At 42.7% G+C, this 24,320-nt stretch overlaps 1 protein-coding gene and 1 pseudogene across 1 annotated transcript in view; both read left to right on the forward strand.

Moving 5' to 3' along the window:
• The first annotated feature begins 5,184 nt into the window (after positions 1–5,184).
• The window catches only part of MARCHF3 (membrane associated ring-CH-type finger 3), a 144,928-nt gene continuing 125,792 nt past the window's right edge, over positions 5,185–24,320 (forward strand). Inside the window, exon 1 of the mRNA XM_004420251.3 lies at positions 5,185–5,373. The gene's annotated coding sequence lies outside the window, so the exon portion shown is untranslated. The remainder of the gene's footprint in view (positions 5,374–24,320) is intronic.
• On the forward strand, positions 12,706–14,229 carry LOC147917283 (ubiquitin-like protein FUBI pseudogene; annotated as a pseudogene).

Here is a 24,320-nt window from a genome sequence, read left to right on the forward strand (position 1 = left end):
AACACTTTGCCTTTTTCAGTCTCAGGTGCCTCAGCTGTGAACAGAGGATAACAGCATGGGTGTACTCCCCAGGTGTGCTGTGAAGAATAAGCCAATGACTGAAAAGCAATTTGAAAATGTAAAATGAAACACTATATATAAATGTTACATAATCAAAATCATTTCCCTCTGTATTATGTTTTATTTGGCTTTATATCTTAGAATCCTTTGTGGGTTTCAGAATTTCACAGATGCAATACCATCCACATTAGCACCTAAATTCTCTTGGGTAATAAACGATTGTGTGTATTATAGCTCACGGCTACTTTTCCCTGGCATACTTAGAAGTGAATGTCATAATTTGGGGTATTCATAATAACTAATGGTACAATTCATTTCTAAGGGATAATCCATTTTTTTCTTTGCCTGGCCAGTTAATATTCCCATATTGCTGCCTCAAGGGAACTAACTTCCATTAAACCGATAAGCACACTATTTAGAAGCCCAAATCTTCTAGGAGCTTACAATCTGAGGCATGGAAAGTGGTTTGGGGTTTTGAAGCACTACTTGTTTTCTATGGCCCTTTTTGTCCCAAACTGAATCCTTCATTTGCTTTTTTGTAATATATGTGCTTCCAAATGCTCACTGCAGCCTGATTTCCTAGGTACCAGCAAAGGCTAGATTAGCCCTTTCCACATGAAAGCAAGGTGATGATAGTTTAAAATGCTATTTTCTTTCTTAATATGTTCAAGAAAGAGGTTGCTATAGAAAAACAAATTTTCTTAGAAATCTCCAGTACCTATAAAAAGAGGGTTTTCACTTTTAGTGCATAGCAGTATATTATTCCTAGAAAAGTCCTTCTATGTAGATAGAAACTCTGAAGATGAAGAGATGGCAGCAACATCATAGGGTGGTAATAAGGATCAAGTGAGTCATTAGATGAAAAGGCTTAGAACAGTGCACGGCACATAGTAAGTCCTCAATAAATATTAGAGGTTGTTATTACTGACAGAGGGCCCACTATGAGCCTGGCCCTGTGCTAGCAGTTACACAGAGCTTCTTGCTTGAAATTCAAAACAAGCCAATGAGTAAAACCTAATCCCTCCACCCCACATCCCATCTGGCTCAGAGAAGCTAAGCAACTGGTCCAGGGTCTCAAAATTAGGATGCAGTTTGTCTAGTTTTATATCAGGTCATTTTTCTAAGATCATTCTAGTCTTTCATCAGACTTGTCTTTATGTAGTGACATCCATTTTTAAGGTTCGATGTAGTTTTTCTTCTGGAGCATGTATGATGAAGAAATCCCATGTTTTTGTGGAATAAAAGCTTCTCTTCTTCACCCACTTCTGTTATCACATTTTTACTTAGTTGAACCTGTGGCAATATAACTCTCACATGGGGCAGTTGCATTGTCATTCAAACGCAACGAGACATCATTGTTTTGTGGGTGGTATCACCCTGGCTGCAGATATTGGGCCAGAGTAATCTCTCTGTTACAAAAATATCTCCTAGTTGTGATGTACAAACTAACACCATACTTTAGTTTGCCAAAAACACCTACATGATATTTTGTAGTCTATACAGCAATTAATAGTTCAAAGTACCTTATCATTAGTTATCTCTCCTATCTCTGTGAAATTAATTAGAAGTACGGCTGCAGTTTCACAGATGGAAAACTAAGTTATGGGAAGGTTAATGGCTTGCCCAAGGTCTTAGAATGCACCCATAGCACAGCTGGTATTAGAATCTGCTGCTTCTGATTGCACTTGTTTGCTAAGGTCTTTAGCTCAACCTGTTCAAATTCTGAATAATTTTCAAAGTGAATATATGTTGAGAGAGGTGGTCAAAATGGGAAAGAGGGAAAAATACTATTCACGTAAGTAAAGCTTCCAAAACATTTGGTAATCAAAGAATGAGCATTGTGAGGGCCCTTTTCCTTCATTTCCATTTATGGAATGAAAGGACAATAATCCAATGAGATTAAAATGAATAGAAATTGCAAGTGCAAGGAGGAATTGTTCAGACCTCACTATTTTCCCATTTCAACATCATTTTGTTCTCCTTTTTGGCAGTCAGTACTGCTATAAATGCCATGCATTTGCAGTGCTTTGTAACCATTGTCATGGTGTCCCCCTTAAGCAGATAAACACAGTGGACCAATTCTGCCACTGCTGTTTTATGGCCAAGGAAGCAAGGGTAAACAGAGGTTAAGTGACTGCCAGGAGCACTCACCATGGCAGCCGCTCAGATTGGAACCCATGGCTCCTATCAGTCACATCCTATTGAAATTTAGAAGGTCCCAAAATATTGTTTGTGTCAGAAATGGGTGACAGTGCCTGAAGGCAAATTTGCTCACCATTAGCAAAGGGACCAGCCCTGCTTCCAAGGTTCCACCTCAATCTTCTCATTCTCAAGCCATTCCACAACAAACTTCCTCATCCCTTTGAAGGAAAGAAATTTCCTTTGGTGAAATAGGTTAGAACTAAACAAATGACTTCCACATATAGATTTCCATGATTTTGTGTTTATACAGACAGGACTATAATGAGTTCTTGGACAAGTAACAGTTCTCATTTTCCCTTGTAGCATATGGGGATGGCCCAAACTCAAGAGATCCTTAGGGGGATTGGCAACCAAAGGAATAAACCTTTGTCCAAGTGAAAAGCTCTTGTCAAATACCAATTACAACAGAAGATGGTGTGGAAATATGAATGTAGTCTAGATGTGCTCTGTCTCTTCCATGTCATCCATTCTATAAGGGAAAATGAGACCAGTTGCTTGTCCAAGAAGCCATGGACAATCATGTCTGCATGAAACAAACAAATGGAAAACCTTGGAAATCAGGACATGGAAGTCACTTGTTTAGTTCTGATTTCATGAAAAGAAATTTCCTATTTCCTTTTTTCATCAGACATCAATACTACAGCAAATACAGTCAACAGCCAGTGTTTGGCTCCTATTACCAACATGATTTTTAAAATAATCATCAGCATCTGTGAAAAACCTTCATAGGGTATTAATATGATAAACGCTGTTGGCAAACTTTTTCTCTAGTTATATCCAGGAGTGGGGAAAAAAGAAAATCCCAGGAACTATATTCTTTCCCTTGTCCCCCTATCCCGACCTGGGTGGAGACCTGGTATATATTCATTCCATTCATGTGGTCTACATCTAATTCCTTGTGGGCAGAGGCCCTTCTCCCAGGCCACTCAGCAGCATGCTAAGCAACTATTGGAACCGAATGGAATGGTCTCCCTCACCTGTACCAGTCTTTTGGTCCACTAGATGAGGAAGGGTTTAAATATGCACAATTTCTGCATCACTAATCAATTTTTCAGGGCCTACTAAGGACTGCCCAGATCCTGATTTTCTTTCCCTTCTGACAAGCTGCCTTTTGGACATTTCCCCATTGAGATAGGGAGCTGAGGAGCCACAATCTACAACTCAATCCAGGCCAGAGCTCACCTCAGAGCTGCAGTCTTCCCTGCTGGAGGGGCCATTCCACTCCTTTTCAAGCTGCAAGCCATTTCCCTTCCTTCTTGCCAATGACCCTCAACAGAACCTGCTCTTGAGAGGTGAGTTATGGATACAGGTCCTTAGGAGGGCCAGGCAGCCACTGAAATAACACCTGTAGAGATCCATACACCCTCACACATGGTATCCTGAAGTTACCCACACTGAGAGACTAAAACCTTTATGACTTCTGGGATCTGAGGGAGACAATGGTCAGTGGTGAAGGTGAGACTCCGGAGGCCAGGAAGCTTGACCCCTTTCCTGCCGTGTATACCTTCATTTTACTAACACGGGTTGGGTGCCTAACCATGGCAGGTGCAGTTTCAGGCACACAGAGGCCACTAGGCACCCCTACAGCTTATGGTCTAGGGCTTGCTAACGTTCTAGGCCTCAGCCTGGAAAGCGACACCCAATCCTTTGTTTTTTGACTCTTTATACCCGCAGCCCCGTATGTGTGTGTGCTGCAACCAAAGTAAGGGCTTAAAACCGGCTGAGGAGCTCATCCGCTGAGAACAGGAGCAGCGCTGACCCGGCCGGCCAGGAAGGGCACAGCCCACAAAGCCGCCTTCCGGGACTACTCAGCCGACTGACCCGGCGAGCTCAGGCTCCCCACATGCCCGCCACTACGGAGGTCTCTGAGCTGGGTCCAGGGGCTTCTAAACGGGAAGGGGGCGAGAGCGTGCAGTGGGACAGATTGGCTCGCTCTGCGGCATTCCTGCCCGCGAAGATGGACTGTTCTGGAGCCTCTGGCGGACCCAAAGGACAGCAGCAGGGGGACCCACCGCTGCAGATGCCACCCCGCAGGGCATCCCAACCGGAGGGAGGGTCTCGCAGGTTCCGGCGTCGTCGAGCGCCCGAGCCTCCCTTTCGCCCCCGGGCTCTGCGCCAAGTGCCCGGGGCGCCTTGGGTCGGGAAGGGAGCCTAGGCGCCCAGCAAGGTCCCAGCTGCCGGTGGCGTGGAGAGCAGTGGTGAGGAGGGGACGTGCAATCAACTTTCCGGAGGTGTGCAGAGTCCGAGTTTTGTCTCGGAGATAACCACCAGACCGCAATCAGAACCTTCTCCAGGGAGCCCGGGGCTCCCAGTTCCGGGCCCGGGCTTCCACTGGTGCTGGGTGATCTGGCCCGGGACTCAGCCTCTTTGGGTCTCGGTTTCCTCCGACTGCGAGGCCTCCTTTAGGGCCGCCAAGCTCCGCGCCTCCCACGGGCGCCAGGTGTGGGCGTTGTCGACCGGGTCCCGGCCCGCGCTGCGGTTGGGCTTCTCGCTCCACAGAGCGCCGACACGCGTCGGCTCTGGGCGGCCCCAGGCCTCTCTCACCCACAGGCTTTTCGAGGCCGCCACATCCCTCCCGAGGCGCCCCGTCCCAGCGCAGCCACCCCCACAGCGCCCGCGGCCGAGACGCCTCATCGCAGCCAACTTCCCCGCCGCCGGCGCGTCCCCCCGCGAGCCCACCGCCGCGGGCGATTGGACGGCGGAGGCGGGGCGGAGCCGGGAGCTCGGCATCGCCCGCGGCCGCCCGGACGCCCGGCGCCACCGCGATTGGCTGCCCGCTCCGCCAGTCATGGGTTGAGCGGCGCCCCGCCCTGCGGGGCCGGCCTGTGGCTGGCTCCGCCCGGCCCGCCGCCTGGCCCCGCCCCCCAAGAGCCGGGTCGGCTTAGCCCTGCGATCTGCCTCATTCGCTGAGCGGGTCCGTGAATTGTCAGCGCGCTCGGGGCGGCTTCTGAGCCTGGGCAGCCGCCGGGCTTGTCGTGCTCCCTCTGAGGTGCTTGCCCGAGCCAATGTGCCCCGGTCCGCTAGGGCGAGAGCAGTCGCTGGTTCGGGACAACTTGGGATTCAGGACCCGCAGCAGGGGCGTCGGTTTGCGATCGGGACTCGGCGAGGAGGGTGAGTGGCCGCGCGCAGGCGAGAGACTTCTCTAGGCGCTGTTCGGCGAGCCGGGGGACTGGGCACGTCCGGGCGCGCGTCGGTCCGTCGGTCCGAGCGTGGCCGCTGTGGGGAGGTCAGGGCTGGGCGGGATTTACTCCTTGCCAGTATCCCCACTCCCGAACTTCTTGTTTCAAAGCGTCGCAACTCGGCCCGGGACGCGGCTCCGCGTCCGCAGGAACTTGGCGTGTTGTGATTGCCATCATTAGCTGGGGCCCGGGACGCGTCCCCCGGCCCTCTGCGGCGGCGACACGGGCGCTGGGGGCGGCCTCCGTGCCCAGTGGTGTAGGGACAGCAGTTCCTAGATGGCTTGCGGACGGGTTCCTGAAAAATTAACCCGCGCCAGAGCCGGTGCGGGGCAATAACCCGGCGGCGTCCTTGTCTGACCCGTGGGCTGAGCCGGCGATCATCGTGTTCTGGGTGGGTCTTAAGCGGTCAGAGAACCTGAGTGAGCAGCCGGGTTCTGTGGCAGGGCTTCAGTGCTTTGCGATTATTGAAAGGAGTTGACAGCATGGATGTTAAACTTTGTAAAGTAATTACTTTCGATTAGCACCTGAATCTGCATCCTTCATGAGATGCTGGGACCTCCACATCCACCTGCAAGGTGTGTCTGAAGGACTTCGTTAGGACCAGGAGGGAGCTGCTGTCTATCCCAGTGCCCGGAGCCCTGGAGAATCCAAGACTAGACCGGGGAAGGGACCGCCAGGCTGGTCGGTTGGTGTTTGTTTGAGCACCTGTGTGTTTAAGTGATGAAGTTGTGACAGGAACTGACAACAGAGGATTCAAGGTTAAACCTGACACTTGGTTTATGACTCAGTCTGGGATAGATTTTTTTTTTTTCTCTCAGTGATAAAGGGTAAAAGCGGCTGGTTTTTCTAAGGGCAGTTACATACATGTAATTTATATTATGTGTGAACTAAATAGAATTCAATAGAGTATTTTCTTGTGATTCTTGTTTGACGTGAATGAGAGCTTATTGAGAGTACTAGATAGAGACTTGGGTATAGAAGTTGGGAATATTTTGATCTTTGAAAATATATAAAAACGTTGAGCTATATAGCTATTCATGCATATATATGCAGATGTAGATATGCATGTGTATATGTGTACATATGTGTTTATGTGTGTGTATAAGATTGATAGGTGAATGAAGTAGAAGTATATGGAGGGGGAAACAGCCTTGAACTTCCCCTGGGTGGAGAGATGGACCCTCTGATCTGTGTGGGGTATCATGAGTGTGTGTGTAAGCATGTCTGGATCTGCCTGGTCTGTCTGGGTCAGTGTACATCCATGAACTTTACAAGCATTCAGTTCAATACCACTCGGTACAGATTCTGCGTTCCTGTTTTATAGCCCAGCAGCCGCCAGCCGGCCCATCTGTTACAACATAACATGTACACTTCAGCGAGAGCACTAGGGTGGAGCGTGGGTAGGGGGCAACCTTAGTGGAAACAACATGCTACAAACAAAGCCTGCCTCTCAAGTTTTGTTTTCATTCAGTCTGAACTTATGATTTTGGTCAGGAAAGGAGTGTTTGACTCTTCAGAAATGGCAGACTACATTTTGTGAAATATAGCCATGGTTTGGGAGGGGGAGTTTATAGGAGAAAAAAAAATCCCTCTAGAAAAGAAATGTGCTTGTCACATCACCACACAATGCTGGTTTACTGCTTTGCAGTAGCATGTATATCAGAAACTGTTTCCTTTTGCTTTTCAAGAGAATGCATTAAAACTGAATTGTTTTGTGCAAAAAAAAAAATCCTTAATAGAGGTAAACAAAGCTTTATTGAAGAGGCTATTTAATTTACTAGAGCTAAGACTGCCTTGGTAATTCTAATGAAACTTGTTTTTAGGAATTTATAACTTGAATATAAATTCATATTCAGCCTAATCACTGGTTGCAGTGTTTCACAGTTTATAGTTTAAAAATAATAAAAAACTTTTATCACAAAAATTCTGATGACTAAATGGGTATGGGAGGAGTATAACAGCTTAATAAGTTCCTGCAGCCAAGTGACTGATACTTAAAAAAACTATAAATTCCTTTAATAGCATAATTACTTTTGGTGACAAAATAAAGGCAATATTTTTGAGATGCATAGTTGATATTTTTCCCAATAATTTTATGCTCGTAATTACCTTTTAATAATGGTGTTCATTACATGTGGACAGAATAAACTGGAATGGTTCTTAAGAACTCATCACAAGAAGTATTGTTTTCATTTTTATGATACTTAAACATTTGGGGAGAAATATGCAAACCGCTTATGTGAATGTCTTTAAATTTTGGCTGGACTACATAATTCTTCTGCCTTGATATGGGTCATCTGAGTCAAGTGGGTTGCTCCTTAGAAATTCAGTTCGTGGGCTGGACTCCACTCTCTCAGATTCCATTCAGAAGTCTGGGCTGGGACTCAGGAATCTGCATTTTTACCAAGCACCCCTAAGTGATTCTGATGCCAGGGATCCCCTCACCATATTTTGAGAAACACTGGAATGGTGTTTATGATATAAAAGACAATTATAGTCTGTGAGTTGGTTTAACAAATAATTGTTGCAAAATTTCCAGGCGGCATTTACCAGCCTTGTGAAATTTATAGGTAACACTTTAACTTTCTGTCCTCGACAATAGCACCTTTTGTTCTGCGTTCACAAGTGTTTTGGAATCCTCAGCTATCCCTATTCCAGGTTAGCCCCAATTCTAAGGATGACTGTCTAGGGAAGCAAGGTAATTTAAGACCCTGCTCCAGTCTTAGTCCCTCCATTCCCTACTCCAAGTCCAGTGAGTTCCTGGGGTGCTCTGGGTTGATTTTGCCAGTCCTAACTCACATTGTTGGGCATTTCTCTGTGGAGGGTAGAAGGATCCCAATCCTTGGGAGCCATCTTTGCCTCTTCAAAGCCGTTTCCTACTTATCCGAGGTCAAGGATCTCCTTGGGAAGCCATAGCTGGTCTGCCTCTCCATCAGGAGGGTGTCCCAGGCCACACACACCCAGACGCCCAGGGAGTCTCATTTTTAGAAAGTCATCTTTGAAGTATTTTGAGTTGTTCAATTAATTGGGTAGATAGATTTTTTCAGCATCACAGAGAGGTTGAGAATTGATTGCCACCTCTCCTTTCAAATCAGTGTGAATTTTGATTTATTAATTATTGTCAATTAGCTTTTTTATTTATAGTTTGATACTGACATTTGGATTCTGTTCTCCCATTTCAGACTGGCATAGTTCTCAATTTAAGACTCCTAGGTAAGGTTTAACTGGGGCTTTGAGGAGAAAAAGGAGGAGGATTGGCAATGGACGTTAGCTCAGAGCCGGTCTTCCTCAGCAAAAAAAACAGGAGGATTAGCACGGATGTTAGCTCAGGACTGATCTTCCTCACAAAAACAAAAACAAAACCAAACCAAACCAAACAAAAAAGACTCCTAGGTAAGGTTTAAAAGAGAAAGGATCTATCAGAAATTGTTGCCCTTCCCTCTTTCTACCATCCAAGTACCTAAAAAGCCAAATGACTTCTCAGAGGTCAGAGGTGCCCGGAATATTTACTTCCCTGATGACAAAAGGATATGAATAGGCTGGGACACTGAACTTGGATTGTTCCAGGCCACTGGATCATTACTGGGACTTTTATGGAGCAATTTCTGTTGTAAGGAGCACTTGGCAGGCATGTTTATAGGTCACTTATCTTAACAATCCTTTGAGTACGATGATTTTTTCCCACTTTGTTACAGATGAGCAAACAGCATCCACAAAAGGATAATAATATTTAGATCCTGTCTTTCATATTTAAAGATGACACCAATAACTGAGAAGTTTGCCTTGCGTTTTGAATTGTTTTTATTTATCGTTGTGGTGATCTGATAGGGTTATGCTTAGTCATTCATATCATGTACAATTTTTTTTACCTCTTTCTTCAAACTTTTTTTATATTGAATGCAACCTTGGAATAGTTTACTTTATAAAGTTAACCACCATATATGATTCACCGTTGGTTCAATGACCCTGACCTTAACCAGCCAGCCTTGTCCCAGAATGGCAAATAATTTGCTAAAGGTCATAGAGCACAAAGGCAGCAAAGCCTATATGTAGAATTCTTTGAGCTAATATTTTAGACCTGTTCTGTTTGCCTATTGAGTCTTGTTATGCTGCTAATAATGTTTTTACGCTGGCAAAATAGAGTTGCTTATATTTCCTTTGCCCAATGTTTGCATGATTTGGATGGACCTAGAAAATTTTAAAAGCCTAAGGTATAATCACAGCCCCTGATTATACATGGGACTCATTTGTGCCTAGTAACTGCAGTAGAATGCTACTTTTCTTGAAACTGGGCCATAGGTCATTGCAAGCTTCTAAGCAGCAATTCTTTTTTTGTCCATGGCATACTTTTGGCAAAAAGAATTTGACAAATTCTTCTTTTCAAGTTTTTGACCCTTCTTTCCTTACTCTTATTCCCATGATGAAATCTACTTATAAAAAATTTACTTTTCAAGTCAGTCTGCCCTTTTAACATCTCCTCATACTTAAATTTTAGCCATTTTGACTATTTCTCCTCCAAACTGCCTTCTCAAGCTCCTACCTTCAATTTAGTTTTTTGGGCCTGGTAATATCCTCTACTATAGAGCAGTTACTGAGCTATGGAAGTTTTACTCTAGCTTACGAATTTAACTATAACAATAGTAAGAAAAAAGAAAAAGAAGAAGAAGAATATTAAAGTCAGGTTGATAAGTGTTTCATAATAGATATTCCCAGCCTATAGTTTCTGTGGGAAATTTAAGATCCAGATGAATGAAGTGACAGATGCACTCATCTGTGGCCTTACAGACAGTCTGCTGATACAAGTTGAGAAATATAACTGAAGACAGCATCCTGGGTTACAGAAGAAAAACAAATGTTAAGCTTTGAGAAAAGAACTGGCAAAAAGTGAAGGGTCAGGGGTGGGATGGAATGGGGAGAGTGATGGGAAAGAAATACCTCCTGTAAAATGCCAGACAGGTTGGTAAGAAATTTATGGAGGTGCTGATGGTTTGGGGTTTATTGGCGGCATTGATTTTGTTTTATATTGTCTTCACAACCCGCTCACCTTGCTTTCTTTAAATAATTTATTATTGTAGCAGGCCTTCCTCTGGTTAGTTTCTTTTTTTATAACTTTTTCCTTCTCATCTCTGGGTCTGATCAGAGGCATATATAATAGTGTGGCTGCTCTAGAGTACTTAGGAAAATCCATGATCAATATCGCTACATTATAAACCCATGGCTGTTCTGTTCTATCTTGCAGTATTTTCTTCCCTGTTATATTAATTCAGTATCTATGTTTTAGACAAAATTTTATTAATCTTTGCACAATGAGACTTCTGGGCTTATTCTTCTTGGCTGGAACTATCTTTTGAGTAATCCATCATCAGACCACCATTGATCTAATGACGTATTTATTGCTCACTATTGCAGCACTGGCAAGAAACCCGGTATGGTTCTAAAAATTTGATTAAAAAGAAATCAAGTTTTTGTAAGACGTAGCCATCCAATTATGTTAGCAGCTGCCAAGTATATTTTATGCTAAAATATACACACATATTTCAAGTGAGCAAAATGTGATCTTTTCAAAAGCTTTTAAAACTTTTTGCCGTGAAATAAGCAGAATAAGAAGATGCCTCGTAATTAGAAAAATTATGAGTGCACTCCACACCTTAGCCAAAGGTAAGGTATAGTATTTTTTAAGATTATTCCCCAGATACTAAAATGGATAGATTTATCTTTTCAATGGACAATAATAAAAACAGTGGTGATAAGAACTAGCTCCCAGTCTTTGAATGATCTTCCAGATAATCATTACAAATCAAAATGAACTGAAATTAATTAACAAATAGTAATCAAGTACCTATCATGGGAAGCACCTCTTCTCTGCCTAGCTAACTCAAAATGCAGTTCCGGTATTAGTGCCTTTGGGTATCTTTTCTAAGTCCCTCTTTGGCTTGATGTGTATTGCCGACAAAGCCCTTATCTCCAGTAATCTCCCACTTCAGACAGGGAGCCCCCTGAGGGTAGGGACCACACCTTTCATCTTTAGCTTCTCAAGCAAGGGTATTCAAGGAATAGTTGGTAGGGGCACTAGAGGCTGCAAAGAATTGCAGGTAAACACTTGGCAAGGCTTTAAAAGGATATGCACAAAGGTATTCACCAAAAGTTTGAATGGTAGCCGTAGCTGAATCCTAGTGCCAGACTTTTGGCTTTAGCACCAATCTCAGCACTTCATGGAGCTGTCATCCATTCCTGCCCCCTCCATCTTCAGAGTCCCTCTGCTTCATTCCTGCCTTGCCTCCTCTCACTATCTCCTGTGGTTTCTTCTTCAAGAATGTCTCCAGGGCCGGCCCCGTGGCTTAGCGGTTAAGTGCGCGCGCTCTGCTGCTGGTGGCCCGGGTTCGGATCCTGGGCGCGCACTGACGCACCGCTTCTCTGGCCATGCTGAGGCCGCGTCCCACATACAGCAACTAGAAGGATGTGCAACTATGACATACAACTATCTACTGGGGCTTTGGGGGGAAAAAAATAAATAAATAAACAAAACAAAACAAAAAACAAACAAAAAAGAAATGTATTAAAAAAAAAAAAAAGAATGTCTCCAACTCCCACCCTAGTCTAGGCCATCTCCCCTCATTTCTTTTTTGTTGCCGTACTTTGTCATATCTTGAAAACGCAGCTGACTCATGGGCCCCACTTTGAGACTTGGGACAGTCTCACTCTCATATCTGTTGAAGTCTCAGATGGCTTGGTTCCTTGCGCTGTCCAGTGCAGGTGACTAGCTAGCTTTGGCCGTGGGAGGGTTGGGGGCCTTGGAGGAACAAGTTGGTACTGGGCCTAGAGGCTGCTGATAGCCAGAGCTCAGCATGGGGTAAGTTGATATTTGTAAGGGAAGATTTTTTTTTTTAAATAATCTCAGCAGATTTTTATCTCAGAGACTAATTTTTATAATGTTTTTCATTTATAAATCTCCTTTTGTTCAGGAAGTGCCCCCTACATAGTTGTGTTTATGAGGTAGTCTGATGGCTTAGGTAAGCACTAGTTCTTACATCAGAGCTGGGTTACTGAGGTCGTGTACAGACCATGTGCCCATGTGGAGTTTATAGATCAGCCAAATTAGGCATAACTGCCTCAGGTCAGGGCCATTAGGATAGCCCTTTTATGTTAGATCTTAACGGGCTTTAAAAGACTGCAAGAGATCAAGGACCCCGATTTTCTGTCTCATCTGGGAAATTAAGCCTCACTTAACATAGGTGCTTTCTTCTCATACCTGCCAAGAAAATATCATGAGAAAATTGAGTGATTACATCTAAAAGTTGTTTAGATGTTCAAGGCAAGAGAGAAGATGAGCAACCCTAGATTAGGCGATGGATTTAAACACTGGTTTCTTTAGGAACTTGTAAGTCAGGAGCACTTGCCCCTGCATATCCCAGGGCTTCTGCTTTCACCAAGGAGCTGGGGCCTGGGAGGACTCGAGGGAGGCTCAGGTGAGGAGTAGAGGCAGACGTCTGTGGGACACATGGCTCAGCCCCTTCCCTGCACCCTGGTGGTGCCTAGCTTTGGCATTTTCTCAGATCTGCTTTTCAGCATCTCAAACACCAAATCTGCTTCCTCTTACACTTTGAGAATATCTTACACAAACAGAGATTCTCACAGTCAGTTAATTCTCATCCTTTACCTTCTAAGTTTTCCTAATTTCAACTTCTCTCTTTCATTTAACCTCACCCTCCAGTAGTGTTTTCCTTTGTTTAACATTCTCTTTCCCTTTGGTTCAGGTAAGAACTCTACTTTGTAAAAGTTCTGTTATAATCAGTGTTACCGTTAATCTTATCCCTGTGGGAGTAATTGCATTTTTGACCATTTTCGAAGGACTTTCCTAGAGCATTCCAGTGTCTTTCTGATGCTAAGAAAAAGATCCCAATAATGTGGCTTCTCCTCTCTGGGATATTATAGGCTTTCACAGCCTTATGCAGTGTAAAAGTAATGAGCCTCACACAACCTCACTTTTCACCAACCTTACCCATACTTGCCAGTGACACCGTATTACCTGCCTAATCACTCTTACCACCTCCTGCTGATTTTTTTTTTTTGGTAGGAAAGATTAACCCTGAGCTAACATCTGTTGCCAATCCTCCTCTTTTTGCTGAGGAAGATTGGCCCTGGGCTAACATCCATGCCCATCTTCCTCAACTTTATATGTGGGATGCCTGCCACAGCATGGCTTGATAAGCAGTGCATAGGTCTGCGCCCAGGATCCGAACCTGTGAACCCAGGCCGCCGAAGCGGAGCGCACAAACTTAACCACTATGCCACCAGGCCGGCCCCTCCTGCTCATCGTTTATATTGTTAAAAAACAAGATCAGCTCTTTCTCAACTCTATCTTCGAGGTAGCGGCAGCAGTGGCCTTGATTCACTCCTGACATGCAGCTCTTTGTCCGTGCCCAGGAGGTACACACCTTCAAGGGGCCCAGCCAAGAGAACCCACAGATCAAGGCTCATGTAGCCTCGCCAGAGGGCATTGCTTCAGAAGATCCAGTCATGCTCCTGGCAGGCACTCCCCTAGAGGATGAGGTGCCTTAGGCTGGTGTAGGGTGGAGGCTGTGAACACTCTGGAAGTATCTGGCCACATGCTTGGAGGTAAAGTTCCCTGGCCCATGCTGGGAAAGTAAGAGGTCAGACTCCGAATGTGGCCAAATAGGAGAAAAAGAAGAAGACACGCCACGCCAAGCAGTGGATGCAGTACAACCTGCACTTTGTCAATGTTGTGTCGACCCTTGGCACAAAGAAGGGCCCCAATGCCAACTCTTAAGTCCTTTGTAATCCTGGCTTTCTCTAAGCGGAAAAAAAAAAAAGGAAAAAAATAAGATCACAAGGCTCTCCTAGCAAGACATATTTATTACAACCAAGGAGAGGAAGCTTGCTACAAAAACCAAAACAGGTGTCCACAGAATGGGCAAAAGAAGGATGGGGCTCCCCTGATTTGTTTAAAAACAGGACATGTGGACTGATGCACCACTTAATTTTTTACTTATTTTACTTAATTTTTATTTCTAGTTTCAGGTTGCTTTTCCTGATCTACTTCCTTACATTGTGTTGTTTCTAATCGTTCCAGATATTTTTCCACCACTCTCCTGCCCCTGACTGCATCACATAGTTAGAGCCCATCCGCACATTGAATGAATTTCCATTTCGCTGCAGATTCGTAATGAAGACATTAAGTAGAATCCTGATAGTGACCCGTTCCAGAGCTAAGGCACCATTTACTATTCTGTTTTAATTATAGTCTCTTAGCAAATTTTCACCAGTTATAATGTTCACCCCGTTTTCTAAGTAACATTTCTCAAATACTGTACAAATTATGAAATCTGTGTGCATTACATTTTCTGCTCTCCATTATGTGCTAAATTTATAATTCCACAATTTTCTTGTAGGAAAAATGCTTATTAGACTGGAATGGTTAATTTGGTTTCAAGCCATACTGCTTTTTTGCTTATTGTGAACCATTAGACATTTATGTAATCTTTTACTTTACTTCATTCCCAACACCCACCAGCAGCTCCCCAAGCAATAATCCCACTCCATCCTTCCCCTCCACAGTCAATTATCTTCCATACGTATTTTGTAAGATGGATATTTTATTTTACCGGTCCCTAATATTTTCAATTTTAAAGTAACTCTACATAGCTGAAAAAAAACCAGCCAGTGTCCTTTGATGACCATATTTACCCCTTCCTTTTCAGGCAGGTCTGCCTCCTGACTACAAATCACAATTTTGCACCTCTTCTCTAGGTTGCTTCTGCCCCTTAATCCTCTTGTCCAGTGGAGTGTGAAGCTGCTTCTGCTTCCTTAACATCTGGCCTGTGCCTGGGATCTGTGCTAGTCCTACGTGGTGTCTATTGAAATGCATGTAATTGGATAAGGGTTCAGAATTGTTAGCCTTATGGAAAAAAAGACCAATGAAAGGTTTACTTCATTTAGGTTTGGGGGGAAAAACAGATGTCTCAGGCAGGCGAGAGGTGAAAGTCAAAGTTTTTAAACAGACAGGGAAAGCCAGACTCAGGGACCATTCGGTACCAGCTACCCATGCCAAAGTACCATCTTCCTGTTGTGATTTCCAAAGTGTTTTTCCCTTGGGCTTTTCTGGGTGACTATCCTAGTGTTGTAAATTAAAATGCTGTATCATCCCATATCCAGAATTGTTGGAGTTCACTGAGCCAGAGTCAGAAGTCCTAGTTCCGTGCCTAGACCTTCCCAGAGACAAAGAAATGAGTGATATTGCTACATGGAAACGTCCATGTGGAGGTAATGTGGTACCCCACCTAGGAGACCTTCTGCACAAAACATAAGCTCCCAACTTAAATATTATCTCATGTGAGAAGTAGGGCAGATGGCAGGATTGATTAATTCAGTGGCACAATGGCATCATCAAAGATACAGGTTCCTTTCATCTCTCTGCCTCTGTTGTCCTCAGGGACCGGTTCACTCTAAGGCTGGTTCTTTTCTTGTTTGCAAGATGGCAGCAGTCATTCAGATGTCACTTGTGGGCATGTCAATATCTAGATCACAGAAAATGGATCCTCCCTTCCTGGGTCTCCTTTTGAAGAGTATGAGAACGTTACTAAGAAGAATCCGAGAAGACCTTTCTTCTCTCATTGATCAGAACAGGATCACAAGGCCATCTCTAAATCAGTCTCTAGCTAGAGGATCGCCATCACTGCCTGAGGGAGAAAGGAGGTGAATTTGAACAAAATCAGGATTCTCTTAGTAAAAAAGAAGTATGCATGTGGGAGTGAGGGGGCAATAGATGTTGGCAGGCAATTTTAAGTATCTGCTACACATTGTGACTTGGAAAGTAACCGTGAACTTCCCCTCATGACTGCCATTTAGTTGGTAGCTACCATGAACTGCTACACATTTCTGGATACAAAATGGCAAGGCTAGGGTGACAGAGAAAGAAAAGCCACAATGCAGGCTAATTAAGGACAGAGAAATGAGCCAAGATCAATAATTATTCTGATTAGAACTACAATAAACCCTAATGAATTTGAATGCACTAATTTATGTCTATTTATACTCAATAAATATATGATCTTTATTGAATAAAAAAGATTAAAATAATTTGCTTATTTCTCAATAATTCTATATTTCTGATGTGTTATTTTGCAGTATAGGCCTATTTGAATATATAAAATTTTTTATTAACTTTATTTACATATCATAGCATTAACAATAATGATAATTACTGATGATTGTAACTGGCCATAATTGTAACTGGCCATAATGATAATTACTGATGATTGTAACTGGTCATTATTTATTGAGCCCTCTTTTATAAATTATGAATTTAGCATCCAAGAGGAGCTAGTAATTTGCTTAGGTCACATAGCTACTGAGTGGTTAAGCTGGAATTTAGACTCAGGTTCATCTGCTCCTGTCTTTTCCCTGCTCTCCATGGCTTCCCTTTGCCTTGGAAGACAGTTCCAAGACTATTGCAGGGCCTTAACTGATGGGCCCTGCCCATCTCTGTGACCTCATCTCTGTGATCTCATTACTTACTCTCTTTCCCTCGCTCAGTTTTCCAACCACACTAGCCTCCTTGTTGTTTGTCTAGTGAGCCAGTCTCACTCCCACCTCTGACCTTTTGCATCTGTTCTTCCCTCTGCTTGGATCACACATCCTCGGTTCCTGTGGCTACGTCCTTTCCATTCAGGGCTCCTCTTCACAGGCACCTCTCAGGACTATGTCATCTAATCTGTTTAGGAGACATCCCCCACCCAGTTCTTTGTTTCTTCCTCCGTTTTGTTTCCTTTATGGTACTTGGCACAGTCTTATATAATTTACCTCTTTGTCTACTTGTTTTTGTCTGTCTCCCCCACTAGAATATAGGTTCCATAAGGGCAGAGACCCTGTCTGTATTTGTAAAGTGAATGAACAATCAAGTGAGTACGTTAATGAAGAAATGAACATTTAGCAGTTCTGACCTCGAATGATCCATAGTCAGTCTTTATCTCCTACACTAGCGGTAGAGTAAGATGCCAATAGTCATTTGAGCTGACTACATACACCTCAGATTATTTTCTATAAAGTTTAAAAACTAACTAAACCTGCTTTTCTTTCTCTCTCTCTTTGAGGATAAAATAAGATATAGATATCAGGGGCTGTTAGGGTGGTGTAGCGGTTAAGTTCACGTGCACCGCTTCAGCGGGCCGGGGTTTGCCACTTCAGATCCTAGGTGCAGACCTACACATGGCTCATCAAGCCATGCTGAGGCAGCATCCCACGTAAAGCAACTAGAAGAATGTACAACTATGACATACAACCATCCACTGCGGCTTTGGGGAGAAAAAAGGAAAAAAGGAAGAAGGTGGGCAACAGATGTTAGCTCAGGGCCAATCTTCCTCAAAAGAAAATAAAAAAATCCCCCTTTCTTAAAAAAAAAAAAAAGATATCAAAGTTCTTTGGAGAAAAGATAGGCTTACTACAGTAGTATTACATAAGAGGTCAAGAGAACGTGGTATAAGAGGGAAATTTGAGTAATTCTCTTTAGTTTTTATGTTGATTATAGTTTTAAGGATGCCAACTCCTTTAATTGGGCATAAACCCTTAAAAAATGAAGGTATACATATAAGGCTAAATCATAAATTGGGAGAATTATAATTGCACGATAATTTGCAGTGGCAAATTCACTTAAGGTAAAATTGTTTTCTCTGCTTACCCATAATTTTTCATTTGAACTCATGTATCTACTGAAATGATTTATTCTTAGAACTGTGTTCTTAATTATTCTGAGGTAATTATGAAGGTGCAAATTGAAAAATAGCTTTACTTCACGTATTAATTTGGAAGAGATTAACAGAAATGAAGCAGATTGCCTTCCTCCAAAGTCCCTTTCCTCTGTCTTTCAGCTCAGGACTTTCTCCACCAAAATACATGCTTTTGTGTTTTTTCTTCCCCTGTCCTTCTGTGGGCTGCTGTGTCATTTGCTAGATATGTTGTGAGCCATTATTTTCTGAGGCTTGCAATGTGACTTTACAACTCAACTAAATAAATCATCATTTCAACTTTGACAAGAACTTCACATTCCCCTCCTACCTCCTCATCTTCCCCTGATCTTTCCCCAGGTGACCTGGCAAGCTAAGGCTTCTCTCTCTGTGCAAAGTATCAGTCTAAACCCACTTGACACTGTTTTCTGCCTTTGGGGCTCCCACTATCACAAAAACCTGTAGAGTCGCTTACTATGAAATATACTCCTCAGCTAAACTCCTTCTATCAGATTTCCAAAAGTGGATCTAAATTTTATGGTGAGTAGAATACATCTGTATTTGAGAGTAATTTTTAATCTAGTTCTTCCAGATTGTTTTTATGTTTTGTATCAGAGTCAAGTCAGAAAAAACTGAAGGGGGAAGAAAGGAAAGATGTTTTTGTTTGTTTTTATATCTTTTTTTCAGTTATTTTATTGAGCTCATAATGGTTTATAACATTGTATAATTTCAGGTGTACATTATTATTTATCAGTTTCTGTTTAGACTGCATCGTGCTCACCACCAGTAGTCTAATTTTTTTTGTGTGTGTGTGCGAGGAAGATCAGCCTTCAGCTAACATCCGATGCTGATCCTTGTCTTTTTTGCCGAGGAACATTGGCCCTGAGCTAACGTCTGTGCCCATCTTCCTCTACTTTATATGGGACGCCGCCACAGCATGGCGTGACAAGCACTGCATCCGTGCACGCCCGGGATCTGAACCCGCGAACCGTGGGCTACTGAAGCAGAGTGCACTCACTTAACCACTTGCATCACCAGGCCGGCCCCACCAGTAGTCTAATTTTTATCCATCACCATATATATGTGGCCCTTTACCCTTTTTGCCTACTCCCCAACCCCCTTCTCCTCTGGTAACCACTAATCTGTTCTCTTTGTCCATGTGTTTGTTTATGGGCAGAGGATGTTTTGATGTTGTTCACGTTGTACTTTCTTCCCATGTATCCTGGTGGGGTACTTTCTTTCTCACTTTATAACCTGTATATTTGGGTGTATAATTGAGTAAGAGCACGTCAAGATCCGGGTGACAATGAGATCGGTAATTAAAGGACTGGGTCAACATGTCATTATTAAGTTAGACAGGTGCACAGTCTATATAAGCTCTTAAGAGCTTTCCTTTGACAGAGTAGTTTTCATATACAGTACATTGGCTCTTTTTGGCTCAATAAAGGCTTTCTTTTTTTTTGCTTTCTAAGCTGTGTGGGAGGGAAACAGCATGAGGTTATAGAAAATGTATAGCAAAAGCAGTAGCAATGAGAAGGAATCCATAGTGGGTACACACACATTGCTGGAATATTTCCCAAGTACTTGGAGGGGTGGCAGTGAGGCTTCTTTGGCAGAGGCAGAGTAGAACATGTGCTTTTCCGTGTGTGAACACTGCGCTTTGAAAAGTCCTTTATGATTCACAAAAGCAGCTGCTTTCTAGCTGGCATAGCCACAGAGTTGTGGAAATTCACTTAAATAGGTACATTGCAGACTCCTGACATCTGTTTTGGAGATTTGGTTGAGTGTTGGGAATTTGCTAATTCACAAGTGGCGTGGGACAAGTGTACTTCATTAGAGTGTGGAACCCATTGTTCATTTCTTCAGGGTTTGTGGGTCAAAGCTAACAAGACTTAAAATTTTGAACAGTCGTTTGCTGTTACATACGTACATACATAAACTTGCAATGACGGCTTTCTTCTTAATTTTGAAAACTGGGTATGACAGTTTTATTTTGCCTAGTAAATCAACTTTCCTGAGTTAATGTCAGACATATTTTGTCGTATGGGAAGGCTCTCTTGCTAGGTATTCGTAATCTTATTGTGCATTGCTTTTTGGTAAGTTTTTTAGTTTTGCCCATAGTTTTACCTAACAACTCCTGTGGCTCTGTCTTTTTGGAAACTTCTATTCCATTTCTAAGTGTTAGTTTTTGTCTGTTCTTTTATCATCATTAGTAAGTTATTTTCACTTTTCTGAAGATTTCAAACCTAAATGATATGAGCAGTGTTGTTTCCTATCACTTTGAACAAAAGTCATTTGTGTCCAGTTCTTCAAACAAGATAAGTAACTAGGACATGATTCTTTCACGTTTTGCTAGTTACTTTTCAATTTATTAGATACTAATATAATGTAGCATTTTCACATGTTGCTTAAAAAAAAAAAAGGTAAAAGCTTTGTTTTTAATGGGTCATAACTATTATTATGTTTCTAAATGACAAAGCAAAAAAAAAAATTACCACAAAGCAAGATTAGTGTGGATATCTTGAACTGGAAATCGTTTGAAATGTTTCATGGCTACACTTTGTGCTAAATATAAAAATAATTGTGTTTCCCATGTGTGAGCATCAAAAGCCCCAGTTGGAAAATCACATGGTATAGCAAGTAGGTCACTATTGATGGTAGAACATGAGACAGGAAATGTCACAGCTAAGATTAGAGGCCCAAGCAATATGTCTCGCCATGCTTGCTGCATTGTTCGTCTGAAGAAGTGCAAGGGCTCAACAGGGTATAACTAACTTTAGCCCAATTTGAAAGTGTTAGCAAGGATAGCCTTTTAATCTGTCATTCTCATTTGTTTCTAGATAACTCACTTTCCGAGTTTGGCACAGTGATTGAACTGCTTGGGTTTGCACATTGGCAGACCTCTGAATACCGATTAAAATGGCAGCCTTTATGTACTAAAAGTATAAATGGGAAGCAATAATCAGCTATATACAGTTATAACTATAGCTATAGATTTACCTGGTGTTTGAAATTGCTAACAAGGAACAAGCAACCAGTTAAAAGTGAATTCTCTTAAAATCTCATTTATCTTCATATTTGAAGGTGAGGTGGTATAAAATATGGGGTAAAAGTATACTTTTAGGGAATCCAGTCACCTTTTCCTTTTCTTTTTTGGACAATATAAGAAAGATTTATTATTTGTAAGTGGGAATTTTCTCCACAGAAGGTACATAATTTTTGCATACATTTGCATATTCTAATTTTTGAATAAAAGGCTAGGAAAAAAAGCAGTGCTGTCCTGTGTCTGCCCCAATGAAAGATGATACCTTATTTGAGGGGCCAGACCAAGATGGATCCTTGGCTTCTGAGAGAAGCCATGCCCTCATGCTAGATGAAGCAGTTGAACACAAGCCCAGAGGGCCGGCAGTTCTTTGGCTGAGAAGATGGAGGCATGCCGAGATGATTGAATTCAAATCCGTCATTAGAGCACCGAGCATTTGTTCGCTTCCAGCACAGAGTCCTTCACAGAAGTATCCCGGCTTGTGGATTCCGTGTACTCTGCATAGATAGTTTTATTGCTTGAATCTCAGAGGCCTTCCTAGGCTCCCATTTTCAAAGGTCATTAATGCAGATTAATACACTCTACTTTGAACTAGGATTATTTCATGCAGTTACAACTTTCAAGAGGGGAGGTGAGTGGTGTGGAGGCTCAATGGAAAAGTGTTTTGACAGTGTTTTTAGTCTTTATTCCTTTTCCAGCTTAAACATAGAGCCTAGATTTTTATACCTGTTGGGCAAAAAGGGATGGTATGTTGGAAAAGGGGTTGGAAGCCCAGCTCTCACAGACATCCCTCTGGAATGAAAATTCTGGGAGTGGTTTCCAATTGGCAATAAGAGGTCTGTTGGCTTCTGACTGGAGAAAACACAAATGATGTGGCAGTTGTGCCTGGATGCGCCATTATGTATGCCTGGTTCTGGCCCGTCGTGAAGCAAGCTGGTTGTGAGCTATAGAGTTAGCTCATTTTCTGGGCCTCTGTCAGAGAGTGTCAGTTGACAGAGGTTGGTGCGAATATTCTGGAAAATATATAGGAGTATCTGAAATAGATCTTTGCTTTGAAAAATCTCTTTTCTAGTTTCAAGAATGTATGAATAACTAATAAATATTTAAATCTTTATCCTCGTGGAAATCCTTACCACCTTATGAAATTGGTTATCTAATGTTGGTTACTGCTTGAGATTTCTCTTTGATGTCACTGTAAATGACGAGATGGCCAGGTCCCCCATTATGCTTTGACCCCAGTCAGAACCCTGAGCCTGGTCCTGGCTCTGCCTCTGACTAGAGGTGGATGTAGAGTGAGTCCCCAGGCTCCTTTCTGGGCCTTATGTTCCTCTCTGGGAAGGGAACAAAAAACTGGATCATTTCTGTGGATTTGTTCTGATGTTCACACTATGTAATTCTATTCATCTTTTAAGCCTGTTTATTTTTCCCTTTTGTAGGGAAAAAAATATAAAATTTTCTAGTTGGCAACTTTTAATTGCAAGGGCAGTACTCGCCAGGTTACTAGTTGGCTGTTTAAGGTTCTATTTGGGCTGTTTCTTTTACCTGTGATTTATGGAAGAGCTCAAATACAATTTGTCTGATCACAGATTCTAAGCAAGAGTAACCAGTAGGCTTCATACTTCAATGCAAGAAGAAGCAAGACTTTTGGGGGGCAGGGGAGGGACGGGGTGGTTGGGATTGGTGGGGTGTGGATGGTCTAGTTTCATGGGAAAATAAAGAGGGAATCCAGTATGCAAACATGTAACAGGAACCCAGTCAGGATTTACAGAGTTAATAACCTCTGTCCCTTCATATGAGGAATACAATACCAGTACTTATGAACCTGTGTGGAAGGAAGTGGCACAAATGAAAACATAATTTATAAGAGCCATCTTTTCACTTTCCAAAAAGCCTAATGGAAAGGGTATTATGATGTTAAGTGAGATACAAGTAACCCTTTATTATCTTTAGTCTCATAATATTGGTGGAATCGCTAAAATACAGAGAACAACCTAGATTAGATTCTTTTTCTTGGTGTCTTTCTTTTTTTTAACAAAACTTTTTTCCAAAGAAATGCCCCATGGCATGTATATTCTATGCACCTCCCTTTCCTCAAACACAGACATAGCCAATCAACTTAATTTCCCAAGGGTGAATTATTCTTGGCTTTTGTGAAGGACTCTGGTTGTGCGAGTGCTTCACCTCTGACAGGAATTGGAGGCTTTGGAATCTCCTTAGGATTTCTGGAAGAACAAGAGAAAAGCTAGTTTTCATGGAGGTAATCTGATTGGACAAATTCTGGAGATCATATTTTGGTCCTGTCTTTCTTTATTTTAAAACCTACGCAGGGCCGGCCCCATGGCGTAGCAGTTAAGTGCTCACGCTCTGCTGCTGGTGGCCCCGGGTTTGGATCCTGGGCGCGCACCGAGGGACCGCTTGTCAGGCCATGCTGTGGCGGTGTCCCACATAAAGTGGAGGAAGATGGGCACGGATGTTAGCTCAGGGCCAGTCTTCCTCAGCACAAAGAGGAGGATTGGCATGGATGTTAGCTCAGGGCTGATCTTCCTCACGGAAAAAAAAAAATAAAAATAAAAATGAATTAAAAAAAAAAACCTACCTATGTTGTTGTAAGTTAGTGCCTTAAGAGATTTTACTTATGTGTAACCAGATCTTGCCGCTATACAAATAATTTCTCCTAAATATTTATGACTGTCCTTTCAGACTCTTGAAATAGGCTTTGGTCACTGGACTGGGTTGTCTGGCTGCTGCTTGGCTACTGGCTTTGTTACCACTGGCTGCAGCCGAGCTCACTGGACTTCCTGAGCTCCTGCCCCTCAGCATGGCAACTGTAGAAAACCATGTTCAAAGAAAATAATCCAGGTGATAAAAGACTCTAAATTTAGAAAACTTTTCCCTTCCACATAATAGAGTACAATTTGTTTCTTCTTCCCACACAAAATAGAGCTGTCCAGAAGAACAACCATGAAAACACATGACCCTGTCACATCCCTCCTTCTTGCAGCTGTCAAGGGTTCCAAGTGAAGTTTGTGTATACTGAATAATTTTCCTTTGAGACACATCACAATCACACATTTTAATATTTGTTGAGGCTGAAAA

This window comes from Ceratotherium simum, chromosome 4, assembly GCF_057802395.1.
Source record: "Ceratotherium simum simum isolate JZ-2026a chromosome 4, ASM5780239v1, whole genome shotgun sequence".
In the NCBI taxonomy this organism is placed as follows: domain Eukaryota; kingdom Metazoa; phylum Chordata; class Mammalia; order Perissodactyla; family Rhinocerotidae; genus Ceratotherium; species Ceratotherium simum.